Source organism: Schistocerca cancellata, chromosome 2 (genome assembly GCF_023864275.1).
Source record: "Schistocerca cancellata isolate TAMUIC-IGC-003103 chromosome 2, iqSchCanc2.1, whole genome shotgun sequence".
Lineage (NCBI taxonomy): Eukaryota > Metazoa > Arthropoda > Insecta > Orthoptera > Acrididae > Schistocerca > Schistocerca cancellata.
In genome coordinates, this window is record NC_064627.1 from 759605733 (window position 1) to 759614434 (window position 8702).

Consider the following 8702-nt stretch of genomic DNA (forward strand, 5'->3'; position numbering starts at 1 on the left):
TGAGTGCTAACTGAAACGTGGAAGAAATTGCCGCTAGATTTCGTCATATTTCAGATCGAGGAACAGTTGTAGCAGTGGACCACTTTTAAAGAATTTTTGTTAGAAAACTGTAACGAAATGTGGGAAAACGTGCAGATGATCGGCACATGGGGCAGGGGCTGGCAGTTGACCATGTACGTGAACAAATGTAACGCATTACGCATAAATAGGCAGAGAGACCCATTGTTGTGTGATTACACGACAGGAAATCACTGATAACAGTTGCAGCTGTGAATTATCTAAGATTATGCGTATGGATGGATTTAGAGTGGAATGACAGCATGAAACTAATCACACATGAGGCAGATACTTAATTAAGTTTCATTGGAAGAATACTCAGGGAGCGTAGCACAGGCACAAAAGATGTAGGCTACAAGGCCCTCGCTTGATCAACATTTGAAAATTGCTCGTCAGTCTGGGATCCGTACTAGATAAAATTGTCGGAAAGAGGAGAGAAGATCCAAAGAAGAGCGATGTATTTCGCTATAGGTTCATTTAGTAAGTGCGAAAGTCTCCGGAAGATGCTTGCAAGAGAGTCATTTTGCATCACTGTGTGGTATATCTCGCAAAAAGACGATGTATGTAAAATTAGCGGTCTTAGTTCTCATGTGGAAGGTTACCAACAATCTCTCTTTTCGAAAAACATTCGCAAATATAAGAGGAAAATGGGGAAATGACTTTGGAATGCAAGTACCCCGTAGTCTCCGCCACAGACCGTGAGGTACGTAGCTTGCAGAGTATAAATTTGTAAGTAGATGTACGTGGGACCAACTGGTGTGATGGCACGATAGTAGCAGAACATAAATTTTATCAAAACCACCTCGCTATTATGGACGAGAACCCAGTATGTTGTTGTCGACAGCGAGTGTTCATCAGATATAAGGTTACCGCCAGGAGTGCCCAAGGAACTGTGATAGGACTGCTGTTGTTCTCCATAAACATGAATTATCTGATGGATAGAATGAGCAGCAATCTGCGACTTTTGCTGACGACGCAGTAGTAAACGGGAAAGTATCATCGTTGAAGGATACAGGTTGTTTTAGACAGAATTTCTATTTGTTGTGGGAAACGGAAGGTCGATCTAAGTGTAGATACATGTAAGTTGATGCAGATGAAGAGAAAAAACAATCCTGTAATGTTCGAACACACCCCTCTTGACAAAGTCTCACCGATTAAATATGTAGATGGAATGTTGCAAAACAACATGTAATGTAAGTAGCACGTGAAGTCGGTAGCAGGGAAGATGAAAGGTCATTTTCTATCAGTTACGAGAGTTTTAGGAAAGCGTAGCTCAACTCCAAAGGAGACCACGTATAGAACGCATGTGCGACCAGTTCTTGACTACTGCTCGAGTGTTCGAGATCCCCACCAGGTCGGATTAAAAAAATACATCGAAGCAATTCAGAGGTTTGGTGCTATATTTGTTACCAGCTGGGTCCTTCAACATGCAAATGTTACGAGTGCTTCGTCAACTCAAATGGGTATACCTGGCGGGAATACGATGTTCCTTTCGCGAAAAACTATTGAGAAAACTTAAACATCAGGCATCTGCAGCTGTCTGCAGAACGGTTCTACTGCCACCAATGCACCTTCCGCTGAAGGATCGCAATGACAAGACAGGAGAAATAAGGAATCGTACAGAGGCATATATACAATCGTTTCTCCGTCGCCCCATTTGCCAGTAGCATAAGAAAGTAAATGACTGGTTGTGGAAGATGATACACTCCGCTATTCATCATAGGTGGCTTGCGCAGTACATATGTAGATGTCGATAGATGTAGATGAAGAGTACCTAAGAAAAGTGTTGGAGAAAGAGTAAAAATATACGATAGTAAACAAACGCCAAGGACAATATGAATTAAGAAACAAGGAATGCATTATTTTAACCTTATCGCATTGCAAGGATCAATGAAAAGTAATTAAAGAAGCACACACACTTGTGTACAAGACTGTGTAGGTTAGAACTGACTGAAAAGTTAAAAGACTTAAATTCATTTGTACAGCAAATACAACTCTAAAACGCGTCGATAGACAAGAAAACGTAGATTTTTCAAGTGTTATATCGCTCGCAAAACCTAGTCAGGGTATTCATATCGGTAACTTACTGGTGGTAGTTTGCAAAGTGAACTAAATGGACTTCCACGATTTTCTCAATCTAATCGCACGTTTTACCTGTTTTGTTGTTCCAAGTCTCTTTATCGTATTTAAGAGGCCATTACTAAGTGCCACTATTTATTTTACTGCGTTTCTGACTGACATGTAGTCAACTGCTTTTCTTTCTATAGTCTTCATGAATTGTGCGAAAACCTTCCTTGCCGCGTAATTTTAATTTATTACATCCTCGTTGTCTTGCACTGCTGGTTGCTTTGGCAATAGGGTCTGATTTCTTACACAGGGGTGAATATGTTGGGAGCAGTCTGTTTCCCTTGAAGTGTGACTGGTGCAGTATTTCGAGTGCGGGAACGCGTGATGATGTCTACAATCTTTGCAAGAGTTGGTTGTTGTTCATCATTTAAGATGTATTATGCTTTCAGGTCCGGCCATAACATACACTATGATGCACGGTAGTGCTCTTCGTTCGTATCATGTACAAGGGTTAGGTATCGGCAATGTTTTGATTGTGTGAGACTTCCTTCCGGTTTGTTATTTTTGATGTGTTACCTAGTAAATAGAAGGTACTTCTCTAACTACACCGCTCACCATTACAATTGCAATACAGTGCAGGTGGTACGTAGCGAACTATAAATTGATGTGAGGTATGTATTGTTACTCAGCCCTTCCAGTTTCGTCCTGAATTCCACTGTACATGAGCAGGAGACCTGCATATAATAATAAAAATTCACGACGGTTGCTTAGAGCCGCATTCACGAATGTACTGATCCTGCCTTCATAAGAGAAAGACAATAACAACGTCACCAAGGAGTTAACACAGGAAATACTTACTTAAAATGAACAAGCATTAGTGATACACTTCTAAAACTGCAAGGTAGTCACACAGATAACATACTGCTAAACTGGTATCTCGATTCTACTTCTACACTGGTGGTACTGTAGGTGAATAATCTGCCAATGAGTTAGAGAGAGCAGAGAGCAAGTTGAATAAATAAGAGAAAGATTGAGACGACAAGGGGTGTGGGGTGTGGGATGGAATTGACATCTTGCCACATTTCAATGCTGGTGTCGGTTTGCAACACCTATTAGGCTGTCTCGCTCTTCCTCATAATGTAGTTGTGCTCACTGTCAGCGTGATAGTATTTAGTCACGGGCAACCTTACAAGCTTCTGTCCTTGGCAAAGACGCGTAGATATGCATCATGATAGTAGCATGGCTATGGGGAATTTAACAACCCTTTGACTGACAACTGAACCCTGGCAATGTCACATGCAGTCATTGACATTGAACATATGACGTCACAAACACGTCATCCTTACCAAAAAATGTTATCATGCAGACGTCACAAACCAAACCCTCTATCAATAACGTCGTAATCATGACATCACAAGCCACACCTTCTTTTGTATGACATAACAAGGTGGGAAATTAAATATATACTGACGAAACTGGGGTTAGTTATGTATCTGCCATGTTAAATCCAGAAAACTAGTATTGTTTATCAAAAAAATATGTAACTTTCTCCTGATTTGTGTAAAATGACACCGAGTTGATATGTTGCTTTTTTTCCAACCGAAGGATTCATGGGGAACTTTGCCAGTGGGTGCACAGATATGCCAAGGCGAATAACCTGTAAATGAGTGAGGAGTACAGACCATCTGACGATTTGAACTAATCCTATACTTGGATGTAAACAATCTCTTTAGGCACACCATGCTACAATCTCTTTCATATGGAGTGGTCCAATGGCTGTCCAAGGATCAAACTATCAGACTGGAAAAACAGATCCACGATATGGCTGTGAGTGCTGTCCTGGAGGCCGACCTGGAGTATCTCATTAATGGGCATGGTGCACACAGCGACTTGTGCTGTGGCCCAAGTGGTTAGTCCTGCGAAATGGTTCCGTCTCCAAGCTGATGACAATGCCGAGGAATAAGCAGAGATATATTCTACAATAAAAACTTACAGCAATGACTCGAATTGGGAATGAGACTTATTAGAATCATCTGCAGCATCTCCTTCAAGCAACATCCCTGGTCGAATGAATACACTGACGTTAATACCGAAAAGAGGGCATTCACAACATGTGATTTTGAAATGGATTTTTGTAAGTTAATGAATAACTCTGTTTTCAGCAAAATCATGGAGTACGTTAGAAATCACTGCAAAATTAATTCAATTCACCGATGGGATGGATATTACGATGGAAGAGATTACATCACCAAGCCGAATTTTAAGCAGGCCACAATCTTCCAAGGAGTGCTAACTGCTGTGGAGCTGGCTAAGGTCTGTGGAGTTCACGAAGCTTGTCTATATTGGTATGTGTGTTCTAGACCTCTCCAGATTCTGTATGCACCGATTCCACTATGGGTTTGCAAAACGAAATTTCGCTGAACCCAAGTTACTTTACATAGATACAGGAAGTTTCATCTACTGCAATCATTATAAAGTAATTAGGGACAGTTCCAAGGAATTCAACATGTCTGGATATGTGGCTGATAGTCCTTATGGCTTAATATCTCAGAACAAGAAAGTTAAAGGCATGAGGAAAGACGAGGTGAATGGCTCGCAGATTGTGGAGTTTGTGGGCCTGAGATCCAAATTGTATGCATATCATAAATGTTCTGCATCCACTCGAAAGCAGGCTAAGGATGTGCATTGTGCAGCCCCATAAGGTCTCACTATTGAGGTCTACAAGGAGTGTCTGCACTGCATAGTAGATGATCCTCTGCATGTGGTATATCAAGTAGTCTTTCGGTCACAAGATCATGAGATGCTTATTGCATTGCAGTTGAAAGTGAGCCTGTTGCAGCATGACAACGAACACTTCATCTGTGCGGATGGCACAAGGATCCTCTTGAAGCCACTCACACTATTTGCTTGAGAGGGATTGACTGTATATGTGTGTGTGTGTGGAATAGATAGTAGATAGAGGAAGTTTTTGTCATAGTTCTACGTGTATGTGTGTGTGTGTGTGTGTGTGTGTGTGTGTGTGTGTGTGTGTGTGTGTGTGTGAATGGTTGAAATCTATGTATATACAAATTCAGTTCACTTATCTCTCAAAGTTTATTTTATTTAAAAGGCTTTAAGAGTTCTCATATAAAAATTCAGAAGAATTAATTTTCAGCATGCCATTGTATTTATGAAATCAGTAGGAAGAGAAGGAGATGATGATGAACATAATGAGAAAAATAGTGATGCAGATAAAGAAAAGTCACGAGATAAAATTAGTGCAATTGCAGGAAGCATACCAGCAGCATCATTTTCTAGTAAACCAATACACAAAAGAGTGACACTGTACACATCAGATTTGAATTGATATCAAGAGAGTGGATGATCCGTCATTCACTGGTACATTCTGATGGAGACGGTTTAATAATTCACAATTAAGATACCCAAGAACGAGATAGTTATACAATCTATTATTTAAAATTAAACTTCCTAAAATGAGTTGCACAAGATCTTCGAAATTGTGGTAAAATCATCAGCAATGCTCATAAACTAAATTTTTTCTTGCATACAAGCGAATTCCAACATATACTATAAACATACCTATATCGTTAAGCCTACATTAGATAAAAGTAATGGATCGTTATTGTTAGATGAAGACATACAAATCGGCATGGTATTGAACGAAAATGGACTTGATATTCGTGATTGGAAGATAGTCTCCAGCGACTCGTCAACACATATTGACATCATCCACTGGAATAATCCGAATGAATTCATGAAGCAATTAGTTTCCGGCTAGCTTTGAAAGCGGTGGGCATTAATTCGCGTAGTAATGAAATAATATCTAATGAAGAGGAGCTTTGGAACCATCAGTTATTGCTTACATATAAGATGGCTGTCAAAAATAACAAAATGAAAAACTTAATAATTACAGACTGGGAAGTTGCACATGAAAACATACCATTACTTGAAAGGCACCCACAAAAGGTGCGTTTTTTCTACAAATTCGAGAAATTGGGAACGGTTCACATAATCATTGTGTGGGAACTAGCATACTGCAAAGCAAGTGTTGGATTTTAAACAAAGGAACATATTCGATTTCAAAAGAATTCAAAATATAAGTACCGTTTTTAAATGAAAATGAAACAAAAAGACTTTTAATATCAGTTTTGTTATTGCCTGAAAGCCTATACTTTAGTCTACTTTTCTAGTTAATTCTCACCAATATTCGGAGGTCTTACGTTTGTCTGTACGTAATTTCAGTGACTCCTCCGATTCAGACTCCCGCCAGCTGTGATTCGTTTTCTTAGTGCTGAATGTGTGGAAGCGTCTGAAACTCATCGTCAGACCAGGGAAGTGGAGAACGCATTATGAATGATAGGATGGTACATAAATGGGCGAGAACTTTTAAAGATGGCCGTTTGAATGTGCCCGATGAGAAACGAAGTGGGCTACCTTCAGTTGTATCTGACGATTTGTTTCAGTACTTTGATGAAAAAGTGAGAGAGAACAGACACTTCGCGGTTTTGACATAGTTTTATAAGTTTTCTCAAGTGTAAAGAAGTTCGATTTAAGCAGTTGTAGCCTAATCAGGTAGCAAATTTCTACGACGATGGTATTCAAAAGCTGTTTGTACAATACGATGAGTGCTTTAATATTGATGGGAATTTGTAGGAAAGTATATTAAAGTACAGGTTTCCATGTAAAAATAAAGTTGTTGAAAAAAGCCTGCTTGTTTTTTTTATTTGAAAATGATACTTACTAGAAAAAAAACATGTCTCATAGAAAGAATAATAGTGCCACTATTACAAACGTATCGTCATAGAAAGTTAGAGATTAACAGAATGGAAATGTAACGTGTAGTCTGCAGAGTCATTGTGAGCACATAACTAATCCCGTCTCCTGTGGATAGTAGCCATCCACAGCTGCACTTGTCTTAACACCCGAGGAACTACGGTTCAGCCTACCACAACGCACTCGAGTGATATGGACAGTTAATTTTCACTGCAAAATTGTAGTTATTATTATAAAACCAATTAATTTAATCCATTATCGTTTGTTATACAGCTTAGAGATGAAGAGGTGACACGTGCATTTGAGACTGCATTACTGACTCCTTGAATGTGCATATATTGACGGCACATCTGCATTTGAGATTTGTTTTCTGTTCCTTGAAGCATACGTATATTTGAGAATGCAGATGTCGTCAAGACAAGACTTGCTTTCCAACATTTTACAACTTGCTGACTAATCAATTTTGGTCATTGGAACAAATTTGAATTACTTGGAACAATTTATAATTAGCTGAAACTAGTCTGAACTTGTTGACTCAGCAGGAAGGTGGGCTACAAAAGCAAAGCATCCACTTTGAGTAGTGTGCAGTTGGTGCTAGATCATCAAAGATGTCATCATTACCATTGTCATCATCCTTATTCAATACTTTCGACACACTCGTAACTCTCCAAAGCATAAGTCTGGTATGCATTAAATAACACTACTAATAAAACTTCTATTTTTCTTATGAATTACGTATTGCAAAAGAAGATAACAGGGATTCTCCTGCCTCCATGTTGCAGAATTTGAAGCAGCTAGATAAGGGTAGACGTGCAGTTACACCGAAAGACTATGGTGAGCTTGACTGCCACCACGTGCACAGTAGAGTGAACAATATGGACACAGTTGATTTCGAAAAAAGTCATATCAACTACCATAAAATCCTTCTTTTTTCATAAATGCGTAGTAGAAAACTGTGTATATATGTTAGTGGTATATTATAAGGATATAAAGCATCAGTTGCTACTCAGAAGGTATCACACAGTTGAACTATACGAGAACTGTATAAACGACGGTGTTAATAGCAATTACGATAACTGAGCTTAGCATTCATTGTAATTCTGACATTATTTCATTATCGATAAGCTCAATTGTCGTAATTACTATTTACAAAAGTTGTTTATGCAAATATATGGCTCTTACAAGACATGTTTCATATGTGCATTTTACTTGATTGACATGTTCTGTAGGTTAGCATTGTTTAGTCTTTGTTTGCCTTACGCCGCACTCATATAGTGTGTCTTGTTAATTAATGTTCCCTCTGACTTTTCCAACGATTGTATTACAGATTTTCTTATGGTTTTGTTCTGTTATATTAGACTCTTTGGTCGTCTGAGGTTACACAGGCCTAACATGGCAGTCACCTGTTAACTGTCATAAGTGTATGTGCAGTTTATGTAAGTTTTTGGAGATATTGTCAAAATAAGGTTATATAGCGTTCCACATTTCGTCATTGTTACATTTAGTGTACAAAAGTGTCTTCTGTGAAAAATATGCATTTTTAACACAACAGATGTTATAGTTTTGAAGTACTATATGTGATGTTCAGGGCTGCAACTCTTACATTTCGATATGTTAGTCTATGTGTACTACATATGGTTTTTTTCTGTTTCTCTAGTCTTAAATAACCGAAACCAGTCAAGAATAAATATAATATATACAGCTCATGGTAAATAAAATGTTTTTCCATAAATATCTCACAGCTGTAGCCAGCTACCTACACAAATTTTTAAATTTTGTTGGTTAAAACTTGGTTAGCTGAGGGA